Source organism: Nansenia antarctica (assembly GCF_963989245.1).
Source record: "Nansenia antarctica genome assembly, chromosome: 8".
NCBI classification, from domain to species: domain Eukaryota; kingdom Metazoa; phylum Chordata; class Actinopteri; order Argentiniformes; family Microstomatidae; genus Nansenia; species Nansenia antarctica.
Window position 1 is genome coordinate 57,983,209 of NC_137678.1, and position 12,461 is coordinate 57,995,669.

Below are 12,461 nucleotides of genomic sequence, written 5' to 3' on the forward strand. Positions count from 1 at the left end.
CTCTCACGCAGCATCTCTATTTCTCACGGCGAGAAATAACAATTTGTTTTACGGGACTTGAGTTTCGTGGCATCTTTCTGCACGCGCGTTAACTTGAGTCTGCAATCGAAGCGGCAGGCGAGCGCTGATGGAAGAACCTGTGTTCACGCGAGCTGCAAGAACGTAGCAAGCAGTGTTGCCAGATTGGGCTACTTTTGGTCACACTGGACGGGTGGATTCGGCAGCTTTTAGACTGGTTGGGCTGGACATTGTCAATTCCATCTGGCAACCGTGGTAGCAAAATATGTGCATACATTACAACATCGTATCTGGTAGCCTACTGGACTGGGTTGCACCAATTTGGCGTAAGTCATTACTAAATGCAGGCATGCAGTAGTTACTAAACCCCTAGTTGTTACTAGCTAGTTTCAAACTAGTTATTTACTAATTTCGGTTGCACCACGCCAATCTTTTGCCAATCTTTTGCCAATCTTAGCTAGTAAATACTCAGTTTTGGTAACTGTTTTTTGTTTCTCTACTGTAACATAACCAGGTACATTAATAATAATTGTTAAAGGAGCATAGTCTACTACTTGCTACTGAGATGCTAACCCGACGGATTGTCCGGTTGACGCGCCGTGCGTCCTAAATTTGATGTGTTGCTGTTGGTTATATAAGATCCGTAGTCGTTGGTTTGCTGCATAATAAACATTTATTGTGTTACTATGTGCCATCAATGGCTTAATCACTGGCACAAACAATAACAAACTTAGCGCCCTTGCGGTCAAACCTATTTGCCCTTCCGGGGTCAACACCTGACGACAACAACAACAAATGTGCTACCTGATATACACCTGCCTCAGGTATTGTGACAGCGCCACCCCATGCCCACACAGTGAATTACAACACGTATCACAGGACCATATCTGGCTCCTACAATAGTAATAATAAATAGTAATTGCAATTTACAATACAAATACAACAATTGGGGGTCCCTAAAAAAAAATTGGCCGCGCTACGCGCGCACAAGATCAACCACCAAGGCCTCATTCTGACCCAGGAAAAACCCTGGTATGTAGCCTACTTTATAACATGATAGACATCTATGAGCAATGCACTGTATATAAGATGATGACCACAGGTCTTTCTGCTGCTGACCAAGGGTCTGAGTCCTGTTGATGGGGCCCAATTTTCTTTTAGAGTCTGTAGGCTACTGTATTTGTTCATTAAGATTTCATAAATATGATATATTGTCTGAATTTTTTATACTTGTTTTATAAAATGTTAATTATTTTCATTTCTTGTGCTGGTTTATTATGAACAACATGTAAAATTGCAGGAAACTAGCACAAATAATTGGGTGGGAGAGAGGGGCCGCTGCCACCAAAACGTGCAGTTTTGGGTCGCTCCACCACCAAAAAATCTCACTCCAAACTTTTGGTGAAACTTGGCAGCCCTGATTATCAGGTCGGTGTTACAGCGCTATGCACTTGTTTGTGTGTCTCCAGTGAGGAATGCAGCACATTGGGGGAGATTCTACGGGTTGCTGAGGATGAGACTAAGGGAAAAAAGACCTCAAAACAAACAACTGAATATGACTGTAGTCTTGGGGGGGGGGGGGGGTATTCCATCAACGTCGCTAAAGGAAAATCTAGTCTTATTTTGATAAGTCTCGCGAAAAGAAAAGAAAAAAGCCTGGATTTTCCTTTAGTGACGTTAATGGAATACCCCCCAGGCCTGGCAGAACATCACCAGTCAATGAGCCACAGCCTTCGGACAGTTCTTGCATCCGAAGGATGTTTTGGACGAAACACTAAACGTGATTGCTTCATTTGAACATTATATGAATCTGTCCCAATACTTTTGGAGCCCTGCTATGGAGGGACTATGTTTTAAAAAGTGTTGTCATTACTAAACGGTGAAACCAATACTAACACAAATACCTTCAAAATAAAAAGCTGAGAATTGACACTTTAACCTCATCGTAACTGTTTGATTTGGAACATTTGGGAGTATCGAGCCTAAAAGAAGAAAGAAAAACGCTTCACTGTCCCAATAACTATATTCAATTGTGGGGAGCATGCAGCGTCTGTCCTGTAGAGGGAGCTACACTCACGCTCCACCACGGTCCTGTAGCTCCCTCTACAGGCCAGATGCTGCATGCTCCCCACAAAAACCAGTGTAACCCACATTGTCCCTCCACTCACACAGTCCACCAGCATCTTGATCAGCTCCTTGGCTCCTACGAAGCTCTTGGCCAGTTCCAGAGGGTTGGAGGGCCTGAACACATCCACGGAGCTGACCGCCACCTGAGGGAGTTTCCCTGTACCCAGAGACACCACCACACCCAGGCTCTGGACCACCTCTCCTCGCCCCTGGGACAACAACAGGGGAAGGGGGAGGAAAGGAAAGAGGGGAGGAAAGGAGAGGGGAGATAAGGAAAGAGGGGAGGAAAGGAGAGGGGAGATAAGGAAAGAGGGGAGGAAAGGAGAGGGGAGATAAGGAAAAGGTGGGGGGAGAGATGGGGCAGAGAAAGAGAGCAACTTTGATTTTATAGAATTGATTTGGGCAAATCTAAGGTTTTGGCTATTTTTTGTCAGTTACATTTTTCTAATATTTCAGCCATAATGGCTATTTGGTCCTCATGTTGACAGACATCAATAGCAGACATCAAAGGCAAATGCAAAGCCTAGAATCAACAACTAGACATTGACAGCTCTCTAACCCTGCACACATGATGTGATGGAACACACCTGACTAACCAGATACACCTGTGAGGTCAATTTTCCAATACTTGATGGGAGGACGGGAGCAGGGGGAGGGAGGGGAGGAAGGGAGCAGGGGGGATGGAGGGGAGGAAGGGAGAAGGGGGGAGGGATGGGAGGAAGGGAGCAGGGGGTAGGGAGGGGAGGAAGGGAGCAGGGGGAGGGAGGGGAGGAAGGGAGAAGGGGGGAGGGATGGGAGGAAGGGAGCAGGGGGGAGGGATGGGAGGAAGGGAGCAGGGGGTAGGGAGGGGAGGAAGGGAGCAGGGGGGATGGAGGGGAGGAAGGGAGAAGGGGGGAGGGATGGGAGGAAGGGAGCAGGGGGGAGGGATGGGAGGAAGGGAGCAGGGGGGAGGGAGGGGAGGAAGGGAGCAGGGGGGAGGGAGGGGAGGAAGGGAGAAGGGGGAGGGATGGTACTCACCGACGGGTACTTTGCTCTCCCGTCATGTCCACGCCCCTTTTTGGGTGATAGAAGGGGAGAAGTTTGACTGGCGGTCAATGGAAATTTCTGGTCTTTGCTACTTTAATCCGATAAAATAAGAAAACCGTAGTGCTTTTTAGATATTAGGAGCCCAAATCCGATGGCCAGTTAGGCAAACTATTATATAGTGTCGTTGCCGATCAATGATCGACGTCGTTATATAGAGAAAATTAATGAAATAGGGGTTGATTCATCAGAGCAGTCATACGTCATCTCCCTGTCATCAGGGATTTGTCGATCTTTGATTTGATTTGCCGTGTAAATCCCCAGATGAGAGTGTTACATTAGTTTTCTTAAGATAGGATAATGAATAAATCTGTTCAATTGGCATTTGCCTACTGTTAATCAGTGCCTACTGTTAATCAGTAGCCTGTATGGTGTATATGAAGATGTTATAGCTAGCTAGCTACGATTTATCATGAAAATAATGAACAGCAAGCTAGATCCAAAACTAGGGCCGGTGGAGGAGGGCAAGTGTCACATTGGACAGACTACCAAAACAGAAAAATAAAGTATCTTAACGATAGCAAAAGTGATGGATGTCAGAAATAGCCTACATTACCTGGAGATTCAATAAGGTACTTTTATATGACAGGATATGGGTTAGGGTTATATGACACCTGTAGCGAGATAGATAGATAGAGCCAAAAGTAAAAAGTCGCTGAGAGACGCAACCACCCAGTGAGCAATGTTACGTTGATTAGACGTCTAAACAACGTCTAAATGGCCCGTAGACGTCTAGGCCAAATCGAGGCTAAATATAGGCCAAATTGGACATTTAAAAAACGTCTATGTTTAGACGTTGACATGCCGTTGAAACATAGACGTTGTTTCCCTTTCTATGTTTCAACGGCATTTCAACGTCTAAACATAGACGTTGTTTCAATTTCCAATTTGGCCTATATTTAGACGTTGAAATGCCGTTGAAACATAATGTTCCTGGAGGTACTGCAATACCAGGTCGATGCATGGAGTGGACGGAGCAAGCCCCTATTCCATCTCCCTGCTCCAAAAATCTATTTAATATATGGTCGCCGGGTAGGGGACGTATCAGATATTAAACTGATAAGAACAGATTTGTTAAAGTATTTTTATTTCCATTTTTCGTACACGGGGAACCTTGTTCCCCCTTTCCATTAAAACTGCACAAAAATAATCAAACACGTCCACCCCCCGTTCTTTTGTGGGGGGTTAAGGCGCAAACCAAAACAAACAGCACTTTCTTTTCACAATCAGTCAATTTGTATTCAAACAAAAACAACCCTGTTGCCCCCCATCCTTTTGTGGAGGGTCAGGATGCATAACCTGCATATCAACTCAAACAAAACAAGCAATCAAACCGACAACCACACTCCTCAATGTGCAACATAAACCAACAAACAATTACACATCACCCCGAGGGGTAAAGGTCCTCCTCAATCGAAGTTCCTTCCAGAACTTTCACCCGTCTCATCCGTCTCATCAGGACTTCCGTCCGTCTCCATGGCTTTTTCAGCTTCTTCCCTTTCCATCTGGGTAGCCCATGTAGGACTTGAGACAGGGGGCTCCGGCATCCTCAGAACCGCCTGAGGCCCCCCTCTCTCCCCCAGATTTTCTCCACTTTCCCCCTGGGCAGGGGGACCAGCGATCAGTAAATGCAAGTGACTCACTCGCGACGGGTCAAAACGACTCACTCGCTTAGACCCCCCACCCGGGCTCTCTTCACTGCTCCTACTGCGGCTCCTGCTGCGGCTCCAGTCCGCTTTCCTCTCCCTCTCCTTGTCCTTTTCCTTCTTCCGCTGCCTCTTCCGCTGCTTCCTGGGGGTCGACCCCTGCTGCGTGCCCCCCAGAGGTGTCACGAAATCCTGGGGCGGGTCTTCTTCCCCCAGGAGCACATTCAGCTCCCTCTCCAGGGCATCCAGGGTCTGTTTCCCCCGGGGCACACTCAGCTCCCTCTCCAGGGCCTCCAGGGTCCTCTCCTCCCCCGCCGCGTCACTCCCCTCCCCGGGGGCCGAAACCGGAGCCCCGTCCCCCAGCCCACCCACCTCAGGGCCTGCTACCGGAGGTTGGTTCTCCGGGTCCTTCGGTCTGGGGGGGCGGGGGGGGGGGAGGGGGGAGGGGGCGGCGGGGGGGGGCGGGTGGGGCGCTCTCCCTCGGTGCTCCTCCGGCTCCTTGGTCTCTCGGCTTAGCCCCCCCTGCTGCATCGGCGTAGGACTTAGGGCGGTCTGGGCAGTCCCTGTACAAATGTCCTCTCAAGCCACACCTGTGGCATTTCCTGGGCTGGGTGCAGTCTTTTGCCACGTGGTCCTTGGCGTTACAGTTCCTGCACCTCATCCCAGGGCAGTTCCCCTGCCCGTGACCCGCCTGCCTACACCTTTTGCAGAAGGGGGCCTGCCGGGCATAGTAGAGGGTGCCCCTGTCCGCCCCCAGCGAGAAAAGTGCCGGGGGGTGTGTGTATCCGTCGAAGCCACCCTCTTCTGGCCGTAGGAGCACCTGGTGCTGACGCGTCCCGTTCCAGATCCCACGGGCGTCCCTGATGTGGCGTGCCCCCGACGTGACTTGTTGGTCTACATGTGACCCACTCATTGAGACCGTTGTAGGCTTGTGTCTGGGTCCTGGAATTGGACCCAGTCGCATCCTCCAGCCAGCCTTTGAACACCACCGGGTCTCTCTTCGACACCAGGAGCTGACCCAACATCTCACTGGCCGTGTGGTAGCCCTTGTTCTCCAGCTGTCTGCCATGGCCTGTCCCAATCCCTGGAACATCTCTCACAGACTTTGTTCCCATTGGCTCGGACACAAAGTTGCTGTGTTTCTGGGTTGTGGTGGTGGGTTTTGACTTTTCAGCCATATCTCAGGAAGATTGTCAGACTGCCTCTGTACCTGTGGGAACTTCAGAGCTCCGGAGGGGATAAACCAACTCAGACGGAAGTGGACATCCTGCTGGTTGGGCAGGGTGTGGGAGCCGCGGCGAGGGCGCCCCCTCTTGGTGAAGCCCACGTACCAGCCGGAGTAGCGCGCAGACATCAGCGCCGGTAGCCCCCCCCTGAGTCCGCCAGTGAAGCAGGATGCTGACAATTGCACAAAGTCTATAGGAGGGCAAGGTAGAGCTACATGCGTACACCTATCCAATCACCTCAGATCTAAAAGTGTCTAGGAAGCTCGGCAAGGACATAAGTATGAGGAGCCAGGAGGGTGTGTGGAAAGCCTTGTCTCTATATCCTGTCACCTGAAGTCTGGTATGCCACTAGGGGTGCTGATGCCCGCCCCTGCCATCACCACGATCCTTTTGTACTCTCGCTCTCTGATGTTCTTAGCGATATCCTCCAGGGTCTGCTGCTGCTTGGAGCCCCCCCCCCCGCCACCCCTGGAGAACAGCCCTCGGGCCCCATCCCACCAGAGGCCGTGGCGCCTGTAGGGAAACATGGAAGAAGTCATTAGAACCAGAGGAACCAGGTTTCCAAAGTTCAAAGAAAGCTGGCATAGAGTTGGTCGGGTGTGGCAAATTATGGACCAGAATGCTATTATTATTATTATTATTATTGTTATTATTGTTATTATTATCATCATTATTATTGTTATTATTATTGTTATAATTATTATTGTTATTATTATTATTGTTATTATTTTTATTATTATTATTGTTGTTATTATTATAATTATTATTGTTATTATTATTATTATTATTATTATTATTATTGTGAGGTCAGAATGAGGTTCTATGCTTACCTCCAGAGGGCAGGTAGTAGTGGTTGTTGAGCACCTTTGAATCTCTCTGTCCTGTCCTGAGCTGAACACAAACCCTTCTGCCTCTGATCAGAACTTAGCTGTTGTTGGCCTAGAGCGACATAAGATTTCTGTAGATGATTCGCAATGCATCCTGGAATCAAGGGGTAGCGTACCCATATGGCTTCAAAGCTAGTCTGGTCCTGAAATCGCTCGAAACGAAGTCATAGTTAGCCCTCGAAATGAAGCCATGGCTCGATGAAATATGAATTGGGACAGCCCTACCCCTAAACGTGAACGCGCAAATCGAGCCATAGGGGTGAAAACGAAGGGCTAGGGGTGAATTGGGACGGGGCCTTAGTGGCCATGTACAGACCTTCTGCAGCTGAGATAGGTACCATTATGACGGGCTAAGTTAGGGATGAAATGGTTGACAGTACTAGGGATGCTCCGATTTATCGGCCACCGATTTAAATCGGCCGATTTCACTCCAAATGACTCGATCGGTGATCGGTAAAAATGGCCGATCGCAAAAACCGATCTTTTTTTTTTTTTTTTTTTTTTTTTTTTCCCCCTGGGGAAGACAGATAACTGAACAGAAAACATAGGAGGACGTAACAGTATGTAAACCATGAAGGCCACGTTTATGATGTCTTTTATACAGCCATATCGACTGACTTGGGCTTCAGGCCCTAACTGGGTGATAGGCCAGACTTTTACTATGCCATAAAAATGGGTCTGCGTTTGCTTGGTGCCTAATGGATCAAAACTTTTGTCTAAAAAGCAAAAAATATGTAGGCTATCCAGTCAGTAGGCCTACAGTTATGTATTTTTTTTAAAATCGGTATCGGTATCGGTATCGGTTGATCTTGAGGAAAAAAATCGGTGATCGGTATCGGCCCCAAAAATCCAGATCGGAGCATCCCTAGGGGACATTTTGACACTAACTTGATGGTGGACGACCGAGATTATGACCCACAGTTCCAACAATTACTAAGGCGCATCAAAGACAAGTGGCCAAAGATAATTGATTGGAGCAAAGTCCAGATGTGTACTCAGAAAGGAGAGGAACTGTTCGAGGACTATTATGTCCGTTTAGAGAAATGTTTTATATTACACAGTGGTGTAGCTCGGGATGATAATAACTACTCCACACTACTGAAACCTGCACTTGTAAATGGACTAAGACCGACTTTGAGTGAGCAAGTGAGACTGGCCTGCATTGGGTGGGAGACGGGGACCCTAGAAAATTTGATAGCTCACTGTAAACATGCAGAAAGATTACACCTTACTATAGCGGGGGAGGCTCATAAAGTGTCTACACAGGATCAGGTGCGTCAACAAGCTGCACAAATTAGATTTTATGAAGGACAAGAGGAACATTCTAGAGAACAGCATAGACAGCCACAAACAAATAATAGGCAGCAGGTTGTTAAGGATTTTGCATGTTATAATTGTGGTAGGGGCGGCCATTCCTACAGATCCTGTCCGACGTCACAAAGGTTTCCTAACCATGGGAAACAGAAACATACGACTCATCGACACAACTCATACAGACACAGAGACAATCAGAGAGGACAACATCAGACCAGGAACGATTGGGGTTCAGCGCCTCCTACAGACATAACCATGAATAGACCACAGGGCGATACACATCCATTATGACTAAGCAGGGGGGAAGGAGACACAAGAGAGTACGAAGGGGGAACAAACAGAAACTACCCAGCTAGATGACAATCAAGATATTGTAAACCAAGAGACGTTGGAACAATGTGTTATTTTGCATTCTTTTCCAAGTGAAAATCCCCTTGTAACTCTCTGTGTGAATGGTGAAAATCTCATTTTCCTTGCAGATACAGGGGCTCATTCATCAGTCATTCGGACAGGTGTGATGAAGAAGGTCCCTGGTTTATCTGATTTGTCTGAAAAAACAGTGGGAGCCTCCGGTGTCCCGATCTCAGAAAAATTGACCCTTCCTTTAACTGTTGTTGATGGGGAAACTATGGTTCAGCACTATTTCATCTATTCTAGTTGTTGCCCTATAAATCTGTTGGGTAGAGATTTGTTATGTAAACTAGGCATCTCTATGTGTTGTAACCAGGATGGTGTTACAATAATCAGAGAGGACAAAGACATGCCCCGACATCAATTGTTTTCTGAGCCTCAGATTAGCTTGACATATTCATGGGACCTTAATGTTCAGAAAGAGACACCTCAACTTAATGAGTTGTTTTCCAAGATAAAAACATACTGGCCCTGTGATGGAGGATTTAAGCCTCACTCAACGTTGCATTGCACTGCATGTATCTCACCATTGACACAGAATGACGATTTTGAGAAGATTTGGTTATCATTATCAAATGAGAACCTTGTATGCGATATGTTATATGTCAGTTCTGATGTAGCAACCCTCTCCGTCTGTCTGACAGCGACACAAAGGAAGCTATATGATGTAAATAATGATGTCCCACATATCTCAATTGCTAATTCTGAGTTTGTCAACAGACAAGATACAGGAAACTGGTTGAAGGGAGTTATGCAGATTACTGATTGGCAGGTAGAAACCTCACAGATGAGATATTCTCCAACGAAGGGAGTGAGATGTTTTCCCTGGCACTGGACAGTACCAGTACACCGTGGAATACACGGACAATACCACAACTCCATATTTGTTAAAACACTCACTGACATCAAAGATGATTCATTTGTACTACAGGGGTTGCCAGAAACTTTATGGGCTAAAGACAAATTCGACATTGGTCGAAAAAAAAACGCTAACCCTGTTGTTGTTCACCCAAAAAGTTATTTCCGCCCACGCCGCGCTCAATATCCTCTTAAAGCAGAGGCAGAAGAGGGTATAGCTAAGGTACATGCTTCGCTGGTAGAAAGGGGGGCTATAGTACCATGTCTAGATTCACCTTGTAACACCGCTATTCTGCCTGTCCGGAAAGCCAATGGCGAGTGACGTTTTGTCCAAGATTTGAGAATTGTGAACGATGCAGTTCATGGAAATGCACCTATTGTTCCAAATCCTGTTACCATACTGTCATCCGTGCCTGCCACAGCCACACATTTTTCTGTGATTGATTTGTCTAATGCTTTCGTCAGCATTCCAGTCGACCCGGGCTCAAGAGAATGGTTTGCTTTCACTTTTCAGGGGAAAAGATGGACATGGGCAGTTATGCCCCAGGGATATATTGACTCACCTACTATTTTTTCAACAGAACTAGCTCGAAATTTGGAGGGATTTGTTCCTCCCTGTGGGAGTATCCTTGTACAATATATGGATGATCTATTGTTGGCATCTGCCTCAAAAGATTCATGTGCCCAAGACACAAGGGCATTATTGTTGTATCTAGCAGAAAATGGTCACAAGGTGTCAAAACGAAAACTTCAGTTGGTAAAGGACCAAGTGACATATCTAGGTCATGTGATAACAAAAGATGGCAGAGCGTTGGCAACTAGCCGTGTTGAGGCTATTCTTGCACTACCCTTGCCCACAACCAAAGCCCACATGATGTCACTACTAGGGACGTTTGGCTATTGCAGAGCCTGGATCCCTGACTATGCGGAAATCACACAACCATTGTCTGATCTAGCCCATGGTAAGAAGCTAGCACCCTCAGACAAAGTAACCTGGACTGATGAAGCCAGACTGGCACTCACTCAGTTGAAACAAAAACTGTCCTCGACTCCCTGTTTAGGATTGCCTGATTATGACAAGATTTTCCATTTGTTTGTATGTGAAAAAGGAGGTTTCATGTCAGCAGTTCTGCCACAAAAACATGGGGACAGATATAGACCCGTGGCGTACTATTCTAAGAAGCTTGACAGTGTTGTTAAGGGACTGGTGTCCTGTCTGAGAGCAGTGGCGGCTACCACTGAAGCGGTTCTAGGATGTGTTGATGTTGTAGCAATACGACCATTAATTGTTCATGTCCCACATGCTGTCGCCGCTTTGCTTTAAGCTTTAAGTAACTTGGTTAGAGTGTAACACAACATTTCACTTTTCTATTACAATTGTATGTCTTAATAACAACTGTATGCGATAAACGATAATTGTGTATGAGGAGTGTAGTCGCAGCACGTGTGTGCTAGCTTAGCTTAGCTTAAGTAGATGGCTGCCTAACATAGGTGATCATTGTTAGTTAACCCTGTAGCACGTGTCTGTGCTAGCTTAGTTTAGCTTCAGAGGTCAGAGTCGCTAGTTAGCTCAACTCACCGGTGTCGTCGTCGTGGATGGTCTCAGAGACGACATCCACTCCCCTTCAACGTGTGTGGTCTCCGTCTCCGTCCCAGTGTTTCATCCATAGCGGCGAAATTAATCCAGTTTTTAAGGATTCGAGCCGCTGGTGCTTTTCTGTCTTTTAGCCTCTGAATAAGGCCGCCTGGGGGCTCTTCCACCGGCACCTCGCCTGTCGACTGTTCCGTCAAATCCTGCCTCCTGAAGTTTGTCACACACATTATTTAAATATGTCGTTATTTCGACGACGTCTTCCATCGACGTATTCCATTATATTTTAATATGTATTCCTTCATAATTTGAAGGAAGACTGAGGTCTCTTCCTCGCTCCAAAAGTGCTGCTGCACCTTGTTCGTTGACGATCAAATAAAGTTGGATGGAATCAAAGCCTGTGTGTGTGTGCGTCACCCCTGACCTTTCCAAACACGCGGTGCAAACACGTGATTCTCCGCCCCTATCAAATCTGTGCGTGTACTTTTCAAATCGCGTAAGAAAGCAAAAATGTCATCAACAAATCACTCAATAAGTTGAATTGATCTGAATGCAAGGATAATAGTTTATGTCATTTTGGAATCAATATCTTCGTTTTTATAGGGTCTCTGATTTGCATAGGAATCAAACAAGATAAAACACTTTTTGACCTATCATTTTTTACTTACAGGCACTTTAGGCTATTTGCTTTATTAACCTGGCCCATCACCAATAATAGTTGGCCCAGCAGATTATTTTGAGAATCCACTTCTTTTTTTCTTTTTTACAATATCGGACCGACATTCCCACATATAGCGGCTATAATGTCCGAATAGAGAATCTACCACCACATAAAGAATGCTTATTGTACTTTATCCATGTTGAGAGTGAATGACACAGGGACAGACAATCAGGCAGCGAGGTGCACCGTCTCGTGGTGCCGCTTAATATTATAGTATTTGCAAGCAGCCACGACTTCATTACAGATAAGACACATTGGCTTTGCATTAATGAAACCAGGTAGGATGAACGCATAGTTCTCTGTCCATTCCGCTTTAAATGCCCTGTTTTCACCGTCAACCTTCCTCTTTAGACCTTTGGATGACATTTTATTTTTCTCTTGCTAGCTAGCAGGTACATCGTCAGTCCACACATTTATTATTCAAAAATATGGAAAGGGAAAAAAACCTCCTCGTTTACAGTTAAGTTTATTACGCCAGCTTGTTTATAGTTATCTTGATCAATTCTCTGCATCTCCCACAAATGCATGTCTTATAAGGCGGTCCGTCGCGGAGTTCCAGTAACATTTGTGACGATCGGA